The sequence below is a fragment of the Falco biarmicus genome, chromosome 6 (assembly GCF_023638135.1).
Source record: "Falco biarmicus isolate bFalBia1 chromosome 6, bFalBia1.pri, whole genome shotgun sequence".
NCBI classification, from domain to species: domain Eukaryota; kingdom Metazoa; phylum Chordata; class Aves; order Falconiformes; family Falconidae; genus Falco; species Falco biarmicus.
In genome coordinates, this window is record NC_079293.1 from 54,461,403 (window position 1) to 54,482,318 (window position 20,916).

Genomic DNA, 20,916 nt, shown 5'->3' on the forward strand with positions numbered 1-20,916 from the left:
TAGCAGCAATGATCTTGATCACCAGCTCCAGAAGGTAAAACTCCATCTTACTGGCATTTCTAGAGCAACCAGTTCTAGGCCAGCCTTGCAGGTACCAGCAGGAAAGAGCGGGGCTTGTTTAGGTTGGAGTTTTAACCAGTTCCTGGACAGAGTGTGTTCAAGATCTTTCCATGACTTCATGGGACATGGGCAAAATGCGGAACTCCTCACTACCTTCTTTTTTGTGAAGACTTGTTAAGCATGCTGCCTGCCATGGAGAATGGGGTAACTCAAGGAAGAGGTGATTTGGTCAGCAGAAGTGGGTATCATTATAGTGACTTCTATTTCTGTTTGGTAAATGGGTGCATATGGCTTTAGACCAGACAAAGATGGTTAGTGTGCACTACTTTTTACATCACGTTCTCCAGCATTACATTCTCCATGCATCACATTCTCCAGCTTTCTGATGCAGCATGGCAATCTCCTGCAAGGGAAGGCAACAATGCCAAATGTGGATTGACTGCTTTAGCATTTCCTCCCTTCTGCCAACAGCGTGGGGGTAATGTGCTGGATCAAAGTCACACAGTCTCTTCCCTTCATACTCGGGCTGCATCCTCTACTGATTGCTCTAACAGTTATTTTGTTGTTTATGGTCTAACTTGTTTCTCATTTCACGCTTGCAGTTACTCTGGATGCATTACTTCTCACTAAGAGATGAGGTGGTACAGAAATTATAAGGCAATAAAATACAAGAGTTTGTAAAAAGTTGCTAATTATCGACCCAAAGTCTCCAGTGTATGGCAGTTTTTTATGTACAAAACTTCAGTTTTGTAGAGGGTCTGGGTACTAGATGTGATAGTATGTTGATACTTTGTCATTACTGTGGTGGTAATGCGTCTTTGCAATCACTAGTATATAGATGTTATCTGGAGTTTTCTAAAGCTATGCCTACTTTTATCTAGGTAGAAATACTAATTCATCTTCGGTTGGTGTAATTTCCATTGCAAACACATAAAATCTGCTTTCTTCCTGACCCAGAAATACTCTTGTCTAAACTATAAAATTCTGTGCTACAGAAGAGATGCAGCACCAGGATTCAAAGCCAAAAAATTCCATGTCCACAAGGAAACCCAGTTATTTTCTTGTTGAGCTCAGCCCACTAAGTAAAACATTTGCATTACTCACAAATCAGCAAGCAGCCAACATGCTTAGAAATGAATGTAGTTGTGTCAAACCCTTCTGTACATCCTTCCTTTGTGGCTGTCACTGCAATGAAAATCCTTTGCAGCTGTCGTGTAAGTGGATGACACAAATGATGCCTGGAGGGGATATGTTCTAATTATGAAATGTTAACTTTTTGTCACAGATAACACACATGTAGCCAGTCAAGTAACAAGGGTGTGTCAAAGCAGGCTTTGTGTATACAATATATGATCCCCCTTTAGTAACTAAATTCCGGGTAACAAAGTAAGAAGGCTCCTAGTTTCTAAAAATAAACTCTCTTCTTATTAGGAGGATTATTTGCAGAGATAGTACGCGTGTGCTGCTGGGACTTTGGATGTGCGTGTTCAGACCAGCTTCTTCCTACCTCTTTCAGACTCTTCCTTCTGGTAGTTCACACTTCTCCTTTGAAATCTCATGCAAGTTCTTACATCTTTGGTGCTATCAGTTTTCCTTGTTGTTTTGTCTTCTGAGCCAACATATGCTGACTTGCGGGGCAGTAAGAGGCTATTAGGCCATAGTTCTTTACAAGGGTATGTTTTTACTGTTGTCCTGGCATGGCCTGTTAATCTTAGGATCATCACATGTTCTGCTCTTTGGGCAAATCTCTCCTGCTCTTTGGAGAGATTACTTTGGTTGGGATTTGCTTCATGTTTGCTGCTGCCTTCACCTGTCAGATGCTTTCCTGTTGAGCCTCTCTGTTGTTCACATGCTTTGCTTCCTCTTAGCCCACCACATGGAGCAGCTGCCAGTTGAACCACTTGTTATGTCCTCAAGCCTCTGGCCTTGCTAAGTTTCCCAGAAGCCTACTGCTACACTGCCATTGGACTTACATCACTCCATCTGTTCTTAGTCTGAGTTACCTATAGAACTTGAATCTGGCTGAATTTCAGCACATTCAGCATGGATATTTGATGGCTGAGCTAGTACATCTTCATATTAGTCTCTCAGGGTGAACACCATCTTACCATTGCTTCACAGGGACTCAGGAAAAGGTGGCTTGTGATCAAACGGCCCTCAGTGCTGAATATTTTTAAGTAGTCAGTAACCTAGTGTAACCCATTATGAGAAGCCTTTGGTATCCTAACCCCAAGTCTCACTTTTGTGTTTTCCAGATAGTTTAACTTCCAGGCACTGAAGTGGTAAGTGGTTAAATATGTGCAGCCCTTTGCCCTGAAAGTGAGCCATGAGGATCTGTGCAAGGCACGGCAATTGCTCCGGGCAAAGGACATGGAGGAAAGGATCTACCCCAAGATGAGATGATGTGGTTTATGCCAATACACATAAGTTAGAGCTATGACTCTAGCACAGCTGACAAAAAGGTGTTAAAGAGAAAGATGGAGGGCTGGATTTCACTAGCATAAAATGTATGTGAGTCAGATTGTAGGCTAACTAGGGAAAAAATTTATTCACAATGCCTTAGCTGGAGTAAGGGTTTCTCAGAGCTCCCTCCCTTGCCTGCACAAGCTGCCTAAACCACCATATGAATCACTAGCAACCCTGGCAGGCTGCTCCTCCTTCCTCTAGGGTAGGCAGAGGCTGGGATTCATAACAGGAAAGTGGGAAAAAATCTGCTGCTCAGGCTTACAGATGTCCAGCCTCTGTAGCTTCAGGAAGCCCTGGAGCCACTTGGTGCCTTGTTTTTTTCTTTATGTAATATATATGTAACTTCAAGCTATGTGTTGTCCTTTCCCCCCATACAAAAAAGACAGTAGTCTAATCATAAATTAATTAGTATTTTCAGGATGTCACAAACTCTGTCAAGCTGCCTGAAAACATAGTGAAGGTGTAGAAAAGGACGAAGGATGGAATTGGAACAAGCTGCAAATAAACAAGCAAATAAGCAAGCCAAGAAGGCTACCAAAGGAAAAAACAAGTTAATGCACAATGCCCTAAATCTGCTCTCTAGAGCAGGTTGATCAGTGGTCTCCAGTTTTTCACGTTCAGTGCCACATGGTGTATGCAAGCCATGACAAGACTCTGAGGAATCAGGGAAGCTGGAGTCTGGCTGGCATATGAAATCATTCCTGAAGTGCCACTGCCTGTGACACGAGGGATCGTTCCAAAATCTTTGCTTGCCTTCAGGACTTTTTTCTAACAGGTGCAGCAGATGAACTTCTCTTACAGCCTTCCTTGCAAGTACGATACCAACCCGCCGCCAGTCTAGGATGCCAGATGCCAGACGAAGGTGGCTTCACTCATACTAGCAGGACTCGCAGCATTTTTGTGAATGAGCAGTGGAAATCTGCTCTTCCACAGAAGGAAATGCTGAATGCTCAGATTTACTGTCACCAAGGGACTGGGAGCATGAAAGACTTGGGCTTCCCAGCAGCTCTGTGCTGGCACATGGACTCCACCTGTGTCCTCCAGGCTAAGACTCCCTGAATTGTAAGGCAAAATGCTATAGCTAAGACTAGAAATCTGATGCAGCTCAGGAGTGTTTTATGTGCCCCAAAACATGCAGCAACCTAACTGAATAAAACAGTGGGGGAGGATTAGCTCCAGCTCAAATCACATCTCCCACAGGAGGAGGCACAGAGGCTGCTGAGGCTGGTTGGCTGGGGTGGTGGGAGTCATGTCACAGACTCTGGTCTCAGGTGGGTAGCAAGGATCCAGTACCAGCCTGCAGGACCATCACTCCTCCTCTCCTCCCCAGTTCCCAACCCTCATCCCAGAGAGGGCCAGATGTCCTCCTGGTCTCTGTGGAGAGCAGGCTTAGTACACAGAAATGATTCACAATTCAGCTGTTTAAAAGGTTGAAGTAAAAGGGATAAGGAATGTAACCCTTCAAAGGACAGATAATAGCACTCCCCAATAGGTCATGTGGTTGGTTTAATAAATGGTTTATCTGGTCTTCAGTTTCTGTTAGCTGCTGGAGTTATACAACTTTAAAAAAAAATAATCCACAAAGTATTGACAAATATTTTGTCACTTGCTTTTTTGACAAAGACCTAAAAGTAAGTATTTTGTTTGGAAAGAGGGTATGGTGGGCAAGACACATTAGTTTTGGTTTCCCTTTAAAAAATCATTTGCACCAGAAGCAGAAGAGGAATGAAAACTGCCTACACTTCCTAGCTAGGTATAATATCCATAACTACAGAAGGAATCCATAAACAAGGTTTTGGGCCTCATCAGACTAAAAACCACTTTCCAATCTTTCACCACAACCTCAGCACATCTTGGATGCGAGAAGCAACATTAATTATTTGAACATTGTGCAGCATTTCACAGGCTTAGGGGCTTATTTTCCCTGTCCTTCCTGAAAGCCTTCTGAGTTAAAATAATGACTTATTATTTGGGCAGAGAAGCATTCCTAAAAACTGTTTTCTTTGCTTTTGCTCATGAATTACTGATGGAAATAAACAGCTGGCAAATTAAGTCACCCTGGTACTTAGTGGGAGGAAAAAAGATGCCTTCAACTTCAAGTCTGATATGTGTTTACATTTCTTTAGAAAGAAAGTGGCTTTTCTCTCTGCTGCTACATACCAACCTTGCTTCAGTCTTCATCAAGCACTTTTGTCCTCTAGGACTCATCTGCATTGAAAAAAAGAATGACAGAAAAGCCAACAACATTGGGTGATCTGGTTCCTTTTTTTTTTTTTTTCCATAACTTTTTAAATGTGGCTGTGTACTGTAGCATGGACTAGAGCTAACTTGGCTGTAGCTTTGAGGCTTTGGTTGAAGTCTTTGTTCCAGCAAAATACTGAACTTTATTATGCCTTATTCATACTATGGAGATAGAAGCCTCATTAACATACCCAGGTGTGCTTTTTTAAAGGCCAAACAGGTTTGGCTCATGCGCTAGATGCTGTGCAATTTTTTGGTGAAACAAGCCTACAGTGTGGGTATTCCTTTTAGCTCTGACAATATTTGGTGCTGGTGGTGTATTTTTGTAGTTGTTTTCAGTAGGAGTTAGTTTTTGACGGAGTGATAGTGAGATACTGAACTGACAGCCTGAAGGTAAAGCTAAAACTCTATGTACCACCTTTTTAAAAACTTTTTTCTTTTCCTCAGTACTACTGAAATTCAATAAGTGACTCACCATTAGCAGATACTAAGAACTAATCCAAAGGGTACAATCATCTGATTAATACCGACAAATACCTTGTTGAACTTGCTGAGCCATCAAATAACACTGAAGTAGGTCTCATTTATAACAGAGTGCAAACTGGAGGCAAGCTGTGTTGTGACAAAGGATTTAACTCTTTGAATTGTCTCATCTCCCCCTTCCCAAAAATCAGTGTGGAATTTGGATGATCCCAAATTCACTGCTGTTAATGATGGATCAGATATGGAAAAATTCTGGAAGTTGGGTTTTTTTGGTTTTAACCCTTGCTTTTATCACAAGTTCATATTTCCCATAGCGAGATTTAGTCCTTCCGCTATAAAATAAGACATCATGGTAAAGAAAGAGGAAAAGGAAGAAAGAAAGTAAAAAAGGGTTTCCTGAAATCCTTGTAGTATTCCCAGAGGATAACTCAGCATCAGCTGGAAAGTTTCACAAGCTATCCTTGAATATCAGAGTAAAGGCTCATTTGGGCTGTGGCTTTGGTGAGTCAATCTGCTCACACTTCATCAGGAGTGTCAGGGGATCCTGATAAAATGATAATGATGCCGTGCACTGGGTAGAGGAGAACATAAATAAGCTACCTAATTCCATTTCTTTTAGCATTTCTTTATATCCATATGCTCAAATCATATCACAGCAACCCAGCCTTTGCACTCAGAGAGTTCCTCTGAACTGGATTAGGTAATACATTGAAGGCCGTATTTCTGGTAGCACCTTTGCATTTTGTGCATATGTATGCATTATTTCCTTATGACTGTGGTTTTGTATATGCAGAAAACAATTAAAAGCTGCTTCTCGCAGTTATTTTCCTAGAAATCAAAGTCATCTCCTGTGAGTCGTTTGCTATAGAAGCTTGTGATGAACAGATGAATTTATGTGTAAAAATCCAAGAGTATTATGGAGGAGTTATTAGGTACCCTTTTATTCTAATGCAACCAACAGGACTGAGTAAGCAATCAGCAGGCAGAGCACGCACTGCTTTACCCACTGAGAGCTCCATGTTAAATCAAAGCTTTAGGATATCTCTCCTTTCCCATGGGAAAAGATGCTACCGACAGCCACCAGCCTCCAGCTGCTCTGAGCCACTGAGCAGAGGGCAGCACAAGAAGCATGGCATACGTACGAACACGCAGACCACTGATGCACCTTGCTGCAGTTTCAGATAAATTATTTCGTTTGGCTAGATGACAAACACTAAAGGCAAAAAACCTAGCTAACCTCTAGAACACTACCCCAGAGAAAGAGTGAGTCCTTCAGCACCATGGGCTGTGTTCCTCTTACCCTGCACGGCACAGCAGACACAGTGCCCATACTTACTACACTGAATAGGTGAGCTCGTAGTGGAAGGCCTGCTTGTTTGAGATATTGGTAAAGTAGCTGGTGTTCTTCCAGTATGCGCTGGTGAACTAATAATAGTAATTTTGAATTCCTGCTATCTACTGCTGTCCACCAAGATGCTTGCATATAGGCAAGTACAATACTGTGTACTGTACTCAAATGGCTTATATAGTAGACAAGCATCTGCAGTCCAATACCCTGGACATTGTTTACTGCTCTCATTTACTTAGCACAAGTTTTTCCATGTATTATTTCATGAATGTATATTACACGACTGCCTGCTCCACAGGTCTGGCCTGTGCCCTTGCTACATCCCAGTGAGCAGCTCCTTCCTCCCATGCAGTGCATGCCCAAGCAAGGCAATGAGAGGAAACCTGGGTCAGGCACATTGCCCTTGGTCTGTGTACTTGGAACTGGCACTGACCTTGAAAAACAGAGGAAAGAAAAAAACTAGGAAGATTTTTTTGTCATCCTCATGAGCTGTTCCATAATTGTACGGTTGATAGATCTGATGCAAAAGGGGAGTTCAGCAAATGCAGTTGGGGATCCCAGAGAAAATGGGGCCATCCTTTTTGGGCAGCAGCCCACAGTTAGATCAAATTACGCTGATCATGAAACTGTATCCTTAGACAGGAACCCACAGCTGCAATTGCAGAGAGAGTCCTGGAGCATGCGCAGAGCAACTGGAATATTCTGGAAATGTAACTGGGAAAATCACAGCTGAGCATGTGCAAAGTGCAGCAAGTCAAAGGTCTGCAAGTTGGCAACACCTGGGGAGATTTTCATGAGGAGGCCAAAAAGCCAGCACGCTGCTGAGACAAAGAACCTTATCTGTACCATGTTTCAAAGCCTTGTTCCAAAGCGTGGGCCAATATACTGGTCAAAGAGAAGGCCATGAAAATATATGCGAGTGTATTTTCCCTGAAGAATAGCTGAAGAAAAAATGAACTGTTTTTACTGCTGCTTCCCAGGAACACTCATCCTGATGTCAGCTTTTACACGGAAAATTTCATCTAGAACAATTCAGTTTAGGCAACAGGAAGTTGCATGACTGGAGAGAGAAGCGGTGGCCCATCTGCTTGCTTTCAGGTTTCAGATGCCACACGCCTTGTCTGCTGCAGTTTATGGTTACCGCTGGCTCAGCACCCTGCTGCTTGAGCTGCCATTGACCATTAGCTTCCAGAGGTGGTTGCTTCCACCATGTCCTGGAGGCCAAGAACCTCAATGGTGATAGCATGTTACCCCGGCATGTAATCCCTTCCCTCTTCAGGTAATGAACCAAGTATCACAGCAAGTCAGCTTTAGTCAGGCTTTACATTTATGGAAATTACATTTTTCATCATCCTTCCTCTCAGTTCATCATGCCATGTTTCTCTATTCATCATCCTCTAAAGCACTGGTCTAACATTATTTGATCCTGACCACACAGATCAATAGTGATGGAATCACAGAATCATAGGATCATAGAATTATAGAATCCTTTATGTTGGAAAAGAACATTAAGATCACAGAGTCCAACCACAAACCTAACACTGCCAAGTCCACCACTAAAACACGTTCCTAAGCACCACATCTACACACCTTTTAAATACCTCCAGGGATGGTGACTCAACTACCTCCCTGAGCAGCCTGTTCCAATGCTTGACAACTGTTTTGGTGAAGAAAGTTTTCCTAATATCCAATCTAAACCTCCTCTGGCACAACTTGAGGCCATTTCCACCTGCCCTGTCTCTTGTTACTTGGGAGAAGAGACCAACACCCATCTCGCTCCAACCTCCTTTCAGGCAGCCATAAAGAGCAATAAGGTCCCCCCTGAGCCTCCTTTTCTCCAGACTAAACAGCCCCAGTTCCCTCATCCACTCCTCATAAGACTTGTGCTCCAGACCCTTCACCAGCTTTGTTGCCCTTCTCTGGACACGCTCCAGCACCTCAGTGTCTGTCTTGTAGTGAGGGACCCAAAACTGAACACAGTGAGGTGCAGCTTCACCAGTGCCAAGTACAGGGGGACAAGCAATTTCCTAGTCCTGCTGGCCACACTTTTCTGATACAAGCCAGGATGCTGTTGGCCTTCTTGGCCACCTGGGCACACTGCTGGCCCATGTTCAGCCGGCTGTCGGCCAGCACCCGCAGGTCCTTTTCTGTCAGGCAGCTTTCCAACCACTCTTCCCCACGCCTGTAGTGTTAACGTGGCGTTGTTGTGACCCAAGTGGAGGATGTGGCACTTAGCTTTGTTGAACCAAGCACTACCTTTTAAGAGAGTTAAAATTATCTTAATTACAGGGAATAAAACGCTCCCCAAAGATCTATACATTGATTCTTTAAAACACAGGGATATGCTCAAAAGATTTACTAATTTTCATTGAAATAGTAATATGGATCCTATTGCCCTCTCCCTCACAGGATATGATCAGTTTCCCATTGAGACTGTTTCTTTCTCTATCTTAATAATAAACTGCATTTGACTTCACAAGCAGCAGCTACAGCTGTTCATTTCATGCTGCAGGTATCCATCCCACAGGCTAGGACATACAAAATAGTTGCAGAGGCCTCCCCACGAGCATGAACAGACTGAAATGGACTCCCTGCTCAGTGGGAGGAAAGAGGAAAGGACAGAGTGGACTTTGCTACTTTTCCAAGAGAAGTTTTATAGATGTTGGCTGTGGCTGACCAAGGAGGCATGGTAGAGAGATCCTGCTCCCCAGCTCCTCTCTCTCCCCCTACTATAGTTCTTGCCTAAAAACACACACACACTTCTAGGTCTGTATGACTCAAATATTTCAGTATCCTAATAGCATAAAGACAATTGTTCTGATTTGTGGGGGCTTATTCTTCCAGTCTGAACTGAGCAATGTAAAAGGGACCTCAGGAGAGGAAATCTGGAAACAAGGTGATGAGCCATCCCAAGATGCCTGGCTCTTTTGCGTTCACTTACAGTGGGATCCCTTTATGCTATCCCGCATATAAAGTGAATGCATTTGTGCAGAGAAAAGAAGTCTTATGGGAACAGAATTCAGGTGATTGCTCCTCATATTTTCACTAAAGCATGGTTAAAGCACATTTTAGCCCAGACTCTTACATGGCTATTCAGATAAGTACTATAGAATTGATATAAATGACTAGGAGCTTAACCTCTCACCTCTTAGCTGGTTCAAGGAAAACAAAAGGTACATTTTTTAAAAGCCATTTCTCACTCTAACAAAGGGCTCTGTGGCTGTGTTGTCACAGAACTGGGGCAACAGGTTGCATGATAAAAATCTAGATGAAGAAATACATGGGCAGGGGGATAGAGGAATTAAATGCATTGCAATTGCAGTGTGGGTGAATGCTATTTCTACACTATTTCTACAGAGAACATGGCAGTTGAATTTCTCTTAATTAATGGTAAAGTAGAAGTGGAGAGTGAGCCAGCATCAGCAGTTGCAAAGTTCCTAAACATACAATAAAATTTCTTTGGAACACAAAAAGACTTAAAATTCAGTGTTTATTCTGCTGTTGGAATGATGAAAGACGGTGAAATATGAGCACGCAGACTTTAGGATGTCTGTAGGTACTGTTGTGGTTTGAACACCCTAGTGCTGAGGATATCAAAATCCCCATGGAAGCCTATAATGGTCCTTCTACATATTGCATGTCTAGTATCTGTAGTACTCAGCAAATTTAGCACTGGTATATCCCTAGCATGCAGGCTGAGGTTTCAAATGACTGATGAGGCCTTCTGCTTCTTTAAATGTGGTATTAAGAGTACCTTGGAGTTCTGAGCAATATCACCCTTTTTTAGATCTGTCCATTCATCATAATATTGTGCCAGGGTTTGTTAGGTAAACTTGATTGACAGACAACCATCTTTATCCTCTGCATGGCTTGAGGTCAGCACTGGTGGAAGGTAATGCTTTTTTAATTAGCTGCTAGAGTATTAACTTTCCTTTGTGTAGATTGCATGTTGCATTCCTCTGAGTCACTATCTGAAGAGACTGTCTTTGCATTCACTATTCAATATAACACAGAAAAATGGAGAACAGTCATAAAAGATTCATATCAAAAGATGTTTAGGAAAAGTCTTGGATCTAGACAACCTCCAGGTTTTCCAGCAGTGACTGTAAGACAAGAAAAACAACAGCTTTAAAATTATGATAGAATCCAATTCAAAGACACACTTTACACTTTGCACCAGCCAAAATACTGAGTATAAATTGTAGACATTTTCTCAAGTCCTCTATTAGATACTCATTCCTCAACTATAATCAAAAAGTCCAAAAAAATTTGTGCAGATAGGAACAACAAATAAGGTGTCCAAGATGACAGTAATGTCTAGAATACCATATCTCTATGGTATTCTAATCCTCTAACAAGGTAGGGGCATTTGTTTGAAGAAAACACAATACACATGAAAATTCATACAAGACTGTTTCTGCTAAGCTTACAGTAGACTAAAGATGAAAGGAAATTGCAGAAGAAATGGAAAAACTGGGCATCCATGCAGATTCTGCATAGGTGGGCAACAGGTTCTCCGTGCTCTTAAAACTTACGTAGAGTAATTTATTGCTGTGCAAAGTAAAAATATGTAAAGCGCTGCTACCAGGACTAAGCTAGCCCTATGATAAAGATTCATGTGAGTCCAAAATTCAAGGACTTCCCCAGGTGTAGGCAGCCAACTGCAGTTTAAAGAGCAATAGCAGGGTCACTAGCAGCACATAGCACTGAAGATAGTCTTCAAAAAGGGGTTTACTGGAACCACACAGTGTACTTAATGTATGAATACAACAGTGAATTTTTGGAAAAAAGTCTCCTTTCTTTTCTGGTTGGAAGTTCCACCTATAAAATGTTAATCATAACTAAATACTTGCTCCTGTAACTAATTCAATAATGCTGTAACTCAGGCAGAGACTCATTTACACTTAGCTTACCCCTGCAATTCAGAAAAAGTTGAACAAAATGAGGCCATACATTTGTGCATATAAACAGTGAGATCTGGCCTCAGTCCAGATGGTGTTATATCCCATAGCATGTACAAGTATGTGCATATGTTATGTGTAAACATTCATAAATATACTTCAGATTTCCGTTCAATAAGCTGACGCCCTAAGTGTTTTCACTTGAACTGGGGAATTACTACTTAGAATAACACTTCCTAAGATAATGTCCCAGTGAGAGAGAAAGGCATATGCTCATGGTAAATCTTGCTTGCACACAAATTAGTCTGTCTGTAAGGGAAAGGGCACTGCAGACAGGACTGGAAACACTCTGATCTCCAGCTAGCTCCAGGTGGTCTTAGCCAACTTATTAGCTACGGTGCAGAAAACTAAACAAAAATGCGTAATAATGTCCGGGATAATCAAATAACATTGCAAATAGGTTATTTTGACTCAGATGTACAGGCTGTTCGGAGAAGTTTGTAAATGACTCTCTCTGTTTCCCTAAGCATTTTCTGTGTGAACAATGTCATGTGTTATGTGTGAAGAAGAACTTCCGTAAAATATTCCAACATTTTATCTGAGGTTTAATATGTTGCCTCACTTTTTCTCTCTTTTCACACACATACACAGAGTCATAATGCTTACTAGTAGAATCTATGTGCAAAATTCTAAGTAAGCTTAACAAGTTACTTTTGTTTGTATGTGTATATGATGACTGGAGAGGAAGATAGAGAGGGGAAAATAACATTTATGGATGATGGTTCAATTTTTAAAACAGATGGAGACCATAGTTTTAAGAACAAGAATTAGTTGCTTATGAAAAAGGAAAAAAATGGACAGAACTGTTAATTAAGTCTCAGCTTACCTATTGTTTTTATAGGACATTTTAGTATTTTTAATTTCTTTGTGGTTTCAGACATTCATTTGATGATTTTTGTACTCCGTGCTTTTCCTAACCTGTTTGGTTTTGTACAGCATGATGGCAACTAATATCTGTCATACCAGTGTGCAATGATTTCTGGATCCTTCATTATTCTCAGTACATGTTTACAGTGTACAAAATGTGGAGTCTGAGTTTCAAATATATAATACACTTTTTGTTTGAAGATGAACATAGACTCCAAGATTGAAAGCAGCATTTCAGTGACAGGGCAGGATATTAACTGGGTTTTTTTTACCTGTTCTTTCTGTACTGATTCTAATTTGGGAGAGAAGAAAAAGAAAAGTTGTCTTTACTTTTCCATCACATTTAATTGGTCGGTGGAAAATGCAGGAGTCTCACTCAAGATTTATAAACAAATACACCATTATGTTTCTCATTAGTTTGAAGAATACCTGTATAAGTGGTAGCTGTCAGATACAAAAAGTGCCCCCCTCCTTTTTTGCTTATATAATAATCCCAGCATTCAAAAGACTAATCACTACACACTGATCTACAAAGCATCTTATTTCCTCATCAAATTTCCCTGCTGGGCTTAGCCATGCTTGTCAACTTCCCAGATCCCCCTTTCAAGAACTGGTTTATTCTTAGCATCTTGCCAAAATGCATTCCTAGGAGTAAACCACGGAAGAATGAAGTCTAATTTCTTTATCTCACTCAAGAAGAAGTTTCTACCCATGCTCCTGGGAAAGGTCACAGGTAATTTTGGCTACAGGCTCCCTTGAAAGAGGCAGGCATCTAACTTGAAAGAATCAGGCATGTACATTGTGGCCCTTTGTCTATAAATACAGTTGACCACCAAAGGTGATAGAGGAGGGGAAAAAAAAAAAAAAGAGGAGGAGAGGAGAGGAGAGGAGAGGAGAGGAGAGGAGAGGAGAGGAGAGGAGAGGAGAGGAGAGGAGAGGAGAGGAGAGGAGAGGAGAGGAGAGGAGAGGAGAGGAGAGGAGAGGAGAGGAGAGGAGAGGGAGAGAGAAAAAGAAGAAAAAGAAAAGGAATAGGAATAGAAAAAGAAAAGATAAAAAGAAAAAGGAAAAGCAAAAAGAAGAAGAAAAAGGAAAAAGAGGATGAAGAAAAGGAAAAGAAGGGGAAAGGGAATTAAAGAAATCGGTCAAGCAACATGATCTTCTATGTTAGCGTTAATGTCAGCTACAGCTCCTAGGTAGCGCCAAACTGAAGTTCAAAGATGGAATCTGTCCTGTCCTCTAACCTTCAGCTGTGCTCTCCTGGTTGAAGCTGAACCTCCCCTGTCATCCTGAACAGGGAACAAAGGCAAACACTGACATGCCCAGCTCACACCCAACCAACGCAGAAGACCAGGCAGCTACACATAAATGGTCACGGTTTATCTGTTCTTCAGCTAAATGTGGCTTGCATGTTCTAATGCAGCAAAGCGGCACTATTCCCCAGATCTGTACTCTTCTGCAAGTTTAAACAAATCTACATTGAGTTGAATGAGCAAGAGCTGAAAATGAACATTTACTGACTTTCTAAGCACTGACTAAGTGAATCAGGGATGGATTATTGGATGGACTTAATAAGACTCTTACTTGTCCTTTCTTGTAAAAACTAAGCTTATTGATTTCACATTCTTGCCTATTCTTTCCTTATGTTTTATTTATTAGTAAATTATTTATTATATTCACATATATTAAGTAAGTGTCACTGAAAATGGAACAGAAAATGGAAAGTAAAGTTACAGCTTTTCAATATTGTTTCACCTCCTTCCTCCTTCTTGATGTCTGTCATGGGTTTCACACAGTAAGTTCCACATCAGTTGAATAATGCGAAACACAGCCATTAGCAAGATAAGTCTCAGGTGCCTTCCTTCCCCATAAATACATCTGTGGTAGTTCCCAAGCCCACACTTTCCAGGAACACTTTAAACACAATGCAGGAATTGTCAGCTTCTACATGAAAAATATTATTTTCTCCGTATGACAGTATATAAAAGACAAAAGATGTTGTGCTGCTGGGTTTTAGTCTGCGTTTTTTGTTTTGGGTTTTTTTTTTTGTTCTCTAATGCTGACTTTTACTTTATTTGTTTCTCCTAAATTCCTAGGCAGGTCCTGTATACTATATTATATCAGAAACTAAATGACTGATTTTCTCTACCAGCAATAAAATAACCAATAACCATTCTCTGCAGCTCTGCTTTAAACATATCAAAGGGAACTCTTCTCATTAAGACCAATAATCCTTGGGATCAGAACTTCTCTGTTCTACTCAGCATGAGTCAAAATTATGTTCACTATATAACCAATAATCTGTGTAGAAAATGGAGATGACAGGTTTTTTCTAAAAATTACAATCAGATCTTGACATTTTCTTCTTCAGTAGGATGAGTGTAGCTCTAAGGAGAGCAAGGAGAAAAAAACAGGTTAATTCAGTGTTTAGACTATGTATATGTGGGTAATGCTTCTTTCTGGCTACCAATCCATTTTAAAAGAAGGAGACAAGATACAAAGGCTGCTTCACTGTTGTTGAGGTTGGACAAAAGAATGGTGCAGAGACAGAACATCTCCTTCACAGCTAAAAAGCATTCCCAATTCTCCCTCCCTCTTGTTCTTATCTCCCTCTCAAGTTACTGCATTTTCTGTTCCCCTCATGCCATTGCAGTAGCGCTGAGGACAAATGAGATAATGCCTGGCCCAAATCCAGGCAATCATTTTGGAGTAATTAGTTTAGGTACTGCACACCCAACCTGTACTTTTTTTTTCCAGGTAGGTATAAAGTGGCTCACGTTACCTGATTACCTGCCTGTGTTTGGATGGCCAGCCCCAAGGTTCAGTTAAAGCTCGTCCCCAGGTAGCAAGTGAGGGCTTAATAGAATGTGTCAGTTTGTTCTGGGAAATCTGGCTCTGCTGCAATGAGTTATTTCTCCTCCTGCCTCTGTATGAGAACTCCATCCTGCTGTTCTGCTTCTTCAGTACTTCTAGCCCCCAAACAGTCTATGCTGTAATGATTTTGGTATTGCTGCACTTTTTTAAAAAAAAATTATTATTATTTTATTTTATTTTGATATCTGGGGAAGACCAATAGATATACTGAGGGCTGAGCAATTCTTCACCCTGAGAAACCATGGGCACAAGTAGCAGAGTGTGCACTTTTCAGGTGGACGCTAGGATTTTTCAAAGGTACTCAAAATGCTCAGCCCCTGCCTTCCCATTGATTTCACAGAAATTAGGCAGTTGTGTATCAGAAACACACTCCTCTTGCATTCCATCCTCACATAAGAAATGCTGCATAGGGAGAGAAGATGACTGCTGTTGACATGCACTGTATGCAGACGGCTTCCTTGCTAGGGCACTTCTTGCTCAACCCTGCCCCATCCTTTGACTTCCAACCAATCTTTTGCCACCCCTCCCCATGTACCCCTCTAGCCCAGGGTCTCTCTGAGCCAGACTCCTCTCCTGAGTGCACATTAACCAGCAACAGTGTCTTCCACACACCCTTTTGCCTACATGCCTCTCCCTGGCCATGGGGGACTCTCCTAAGGGTAGGAAGGAGCTATGTCTCCACCTCCTCCTCACCTCACCTCTCTGCTGTGAATGTAAGCGAGGCTGCAGCTTCATGCCAGCTGTGAAGGTTGCCTTGTGCTGTGGATATAGTTCCACCAGGAACCAGGCTGAGGCTGCTAACAGCTTCACAAAGACAAGAAAAGAGCGATTGGATGCTAAAGGCTTCCAGCCAGTACTAGCCTGGATCAGATACAGATTGGCAGCCTCGAGGTGCATGGCTCCAATTTCCCATTACCAATTCCCCTGAGCTGCTCACTCTCCCATGGTGAAAGCTCTAATTTAGGAGAGATCCTGTAGGGCTGCATTGTTCTTGTCCTCTCTGCTTTGTTTCTAGTTTTTAGAAGCAAGTCTATGAAGTCTTGCAGCCAGATGCCCGCTGGCTCTCGGGTGAATGTAGGCAGGCGTCCTGTGAATATTTCAGCTCAAGAACTAAAGCTGTGGTCACTATTTATATTCCTAGAAATTAGAGCAAATAGCAGTATTTCAGTCCTATTTCACCTACCTGATTAGCTTTGCAATCAGTGCGCGGAAGAATTTGAACTCATCAGCTGCTCAGAACTTTGCATAGCATAACCCAAGCAATGGGAATAAAATACTGGAAAGACAATTATATTTCTTTATACAACTTACTGCAAGGCACCCCACCCACCTCCCCCCCCCAAAAAAAATAACAATATATTTGCAGTCAGAATTTGACTCAGATTTGGGCTAAAAGGTGCAAGCTATTCTTGCAAGAAAACGTAACTATGTTAATAAAATGTTGTTCAATAGGGACTCTGGTGATTTCATCATTACTTGATTTCTTTAGAAGGTGGCCAGATTCTGGACTGGCATGAACAGATTATTTCCTTCGAAGCTGGCAGAACTGTGATGATTGCAACAGCTGAAAGTCTTGCTCTGCACTGCGTCAGTGCTATTATAATTACAGTTTTCATCCAGTAAAACTAAGCAGATCAACATAGTCATGACTGGCTCCAAGTTTTTCAGCAGTGTAGAAGAAATTGGATGTCACTCTCCCGTGGATGAGGGTCCAGGGACAGGCTCCTTCTGCCAACAGAAAGACAGTAGGAGAAAGGCATGTTTAAGACTGAGAAATGTGGGGAGTCACGCTTCCTGCTGGCCCTGCAGGAATCAGGGGAATAAAGGGGAAGGGGCAGGGCTGTTTTGGAAGTGACTGTCCTGTCCTCTGGCCGGTGGTAGCTGCCCCCACACCCTCGCCCCGTGCCAGCCCCAGGCAGGCAGATGCTCGGGAGAGGTTGTGTGAGCCTGGACAGCCCCTCCAAGCTATCACCCCCACTGCATGTGGCCCAGCACCAGCCAGAATAGCGTACTGGGAAAACATTAACACCACACCTATGGGTGCTTTTATCCTATTGCATACTAGGTGTGACATGAACCTGTCCTCTGTTGGCAAAGCACCAGCATCCTTCCCTGCCAAAGGAGCCCCCACATCTCGCCCAGGAAGCCCTGCCCTCCTTGCCCCACCATCTCTCCAAACACCCTTGGGCGGCTCAGCGCTGTGCCTGCCAGCACCGGCATCCTCACTGCTCTTTGCGCAGGGGCAATTACCAACATTGTGCCCCAAAAGCTTAGTGGCATGAAATGAAAACAGCACAGCGTGAAACAGGAATGGGGAACATATGGTCACCACACAGGATTACCTGACTTGAAAGCACCTCTTCTTTCATTCAGTAGCAGCCTTTATATTACGGATGGGCAAAACCCCGAGGTCCACATCTGCTGGAAGTGGGGGAAGGTCCTAAGTTTAAAATGAACAACTTCAACTTGATACATGTTTTGGTTTTTTTTCCTGCGCTTTCTTTGGAACTGAGGCACAATGGTGAAACAGGCTCCCAATCTTACAAACAAGGTCTCAATTTCTTACTTTTTTCTAGCAAAATAAATGCTGATGGTTTCTCTATTCTTTTGTCTCTTTTCTGAGGTCTTTAAATTCTTTCAAGAATCCATACAAATTCCTAGTATATAGTTTTGATTGATGCATTTTCTGGCAAAATTTTAAAAAGGGAAATAATGCAATTACTCGTTTCTCAAATAATAGTGCTATATCTGAAACACAACCAAAAACATTAAGACGAATTTGCACAAGTTGATGAAAAAATCTGGAAAAGCCCAAGGACATGTGGAACAGTGGATCAATCACCTTGTCATCTAACACACTACTTGGCACGATGGCAGGTTAAACTAGTTAGAAAGACCAGGATTTGCAGTTTAAAAAAAACAGAATTGGGAGTGGATAATCCAAATTTTGCCAGTGATATTAAGAAAACCATCCATGGGAATATTGCTTTTTCGCACCAAAAATAGTGTCAGCCTGTGGGGAAGATACACTTATGGACAAATAATTGGAATGTCACAAAGACATAATCTGGTCATTATTTTGACACATAAGGCATTAAAATGAATGGCAATTTTCCCACTGCTTTAAGGGCACAGTCTCATAACTGAATTAGGATTTGCAGCAAGTCTGGTAGTTCAAAATGGCATATTGTATGTATTTTACTTTTTGCTAACTTACTATTCAATGGAGAGATTAGAAAAGGATGTAAAAATCATCAGGCAGAAGGTCTGACAAACCATTCATCTCAACACCCTGTAAAGATAATTTTCAGCCATCTAAGATGGATATTGAAGAGGTTCTGGCAGATAAACAGACTGGCAGTAAAAATCTCTAGGGAAACATTGATTTCCCATCATTTCTAAAGAAAGAATGGATTGTAGAAAATGACTGGCTACACGGGTATATTGTCTTCAGTACACATTTCAGTCTCTCTGTTGCCCCTGAAGAGAAAGGATTCTGTTATTTTGCAATACGGGAAATCATAGACAAGCATAGGTTTGGTCAGGAAAGAGCTAAACAAAAACAATTTTTTTGCATTTTAAAACCAGACACAAGAATCCATTAGCAATTTTCCTGTTGGCTGGAAATGTTCAAAACACATTTGAAAAAGAAAAGAACTGTGAATAGACAGACTTACTCAGGGATACTACTAATCATTGGTATCTTCATTTAATAGTCATGATGGGTTTGACAGCAGCTGCACCACGTACCTGGAAAGAAGATACATAGTGTAGCATTAGGAGCTGTATGGATAGGAAATAGTGACCTTGAGAATTACAGTTCCTTCTGTGTGTTTTCTGTTTGCTGGGAAAAGGTCCTCACAGTTAACCTACTTATAGTCCATATTATGAAGATGGGATGGGGAAGGAAGCTCTGAAGCTCTGTCATGTCCTGCCCATTCGCTGTGTTGGAAAGCAGCAGCTTCATAACGCACGATCTGCTGCACTCCTGCCTCTACTCATTTGTCTGGACCCACCTCCCATATAGCTCATGCAGGGACTATGAAGAGGCTTCCTTTAAGGACAACATTTAGCACAAAATCTAACCATATTTAGAGAAGAAAACAGACAACTTTTTTATCTGTGTGTATACAGTAGGGAGGTTTTCATCACTTTTTAGCCTCAGTTCAGTTTTAAAAAGTTTGGAATTCATCAGCAAACCTGGGGAAAATGAAAATTAGGATGCTTTGGAGTTAACTCAGTCATCATTTTGCTGACAAAACAGTGCCTGCTCTGACAGCTTCCTACCAGCCACTCTTGTTCTGGGTATTTTGTCTAAGGCCTTTTCCTCAAACAAGTCATCTCATTTCATCAGCCCAATATAAACATGACTCCTCTTCTCACTAGGTCAGAGGATTGTATTTAACGTGCTGGAACTTACCAGCCCTGGTTGCTTCCATCTTGACAACTGAAATTTTGACAGAAGAGAGGAACTGAGGAATCCTGTGAATGTTTGGAGCCATTAAACACACACCCAAGCAACCTCCTAGCTACCATTACCAATTAACAAAACCCTGGCAGAGTATTGAGGAAACTTGCGATACAATTCTGAAAATATTCACCCACGTGAGAAGGGCTGCACAGCCGAGTGGCCTCAGTGAGTTTACTACCAATGCCCATGTGCATAAAAAGTTCCCTATGTGCTTAAGCGTTTGCAGGAATCTTGATCTTTGTGTGTGCTGTTCATAAGTGTCTGATATAAAGAACAGTTCTGAAGACTTTTCATCACTTGTCATATTTTTGTAAATGATCCTAAGCATTGTAAAGTTTTCATTATTCCAGTAGTTACCATGTTTACACATAGACACACTAGATAGGTCATGGTATTTGACTCTGGACTTCTTTTTTAATTAGTTTTGCTGACCAGGGACCCACTGTTGTTGAAACAGATGTTGCAGCCCAATAATAGCTCTCAGCTGCCAACAGCAAACTGTGGAACTCAGCCCTTGCCATGCAGAACAAATGAGCGTAATAAGGGGCCGGTGAGCTCCAGACAGCAGGGACACTCCACAGCATGTGTGTTTACCAGCTCTATCTTAAGGCACATAAAATTTTAAACGCACTTTTTCTCATCTAACCACTGAGTGACTATTTCTCAAAAATGCAGGTAATGCCACAGAATAAATGCATTCTTTTAATTCCTTTATCCTGCATACTTGTTTAACTGTCTTATTTTTGCTAAGAGTCACATCCAGCACGGATCAGATGGGCTTTTCCAGACTTGAAAAGAAGACCTAGTAAAGATCAACCTGAGGACTCAAGTGAAGCCTCCAACAACTCGTGTCCTGTTCAGACAGGTAGAGAAGGGCACTGTAACGCTTGCTGTCTAAAGCAAGAATGAATTGACTCCCGCCTGAATAGTCCTTGGCTCTTCTTTAGAAGGACTGGGGTTCTAAGCCAAGGTGCTGATCATCCCAAATCAATATCCTCTCCTATATGACAAGTCCTGTATTGCAAGGACTGAAAGACATAACTAATTTTTCTACATTGGTATTACACTTTTTAACCTCCATCTCTGTCATTGAACATCTGAGATGCAGATTATGTAAAGGCAGACTTCATTTTTTCTGTCTTGTGTAC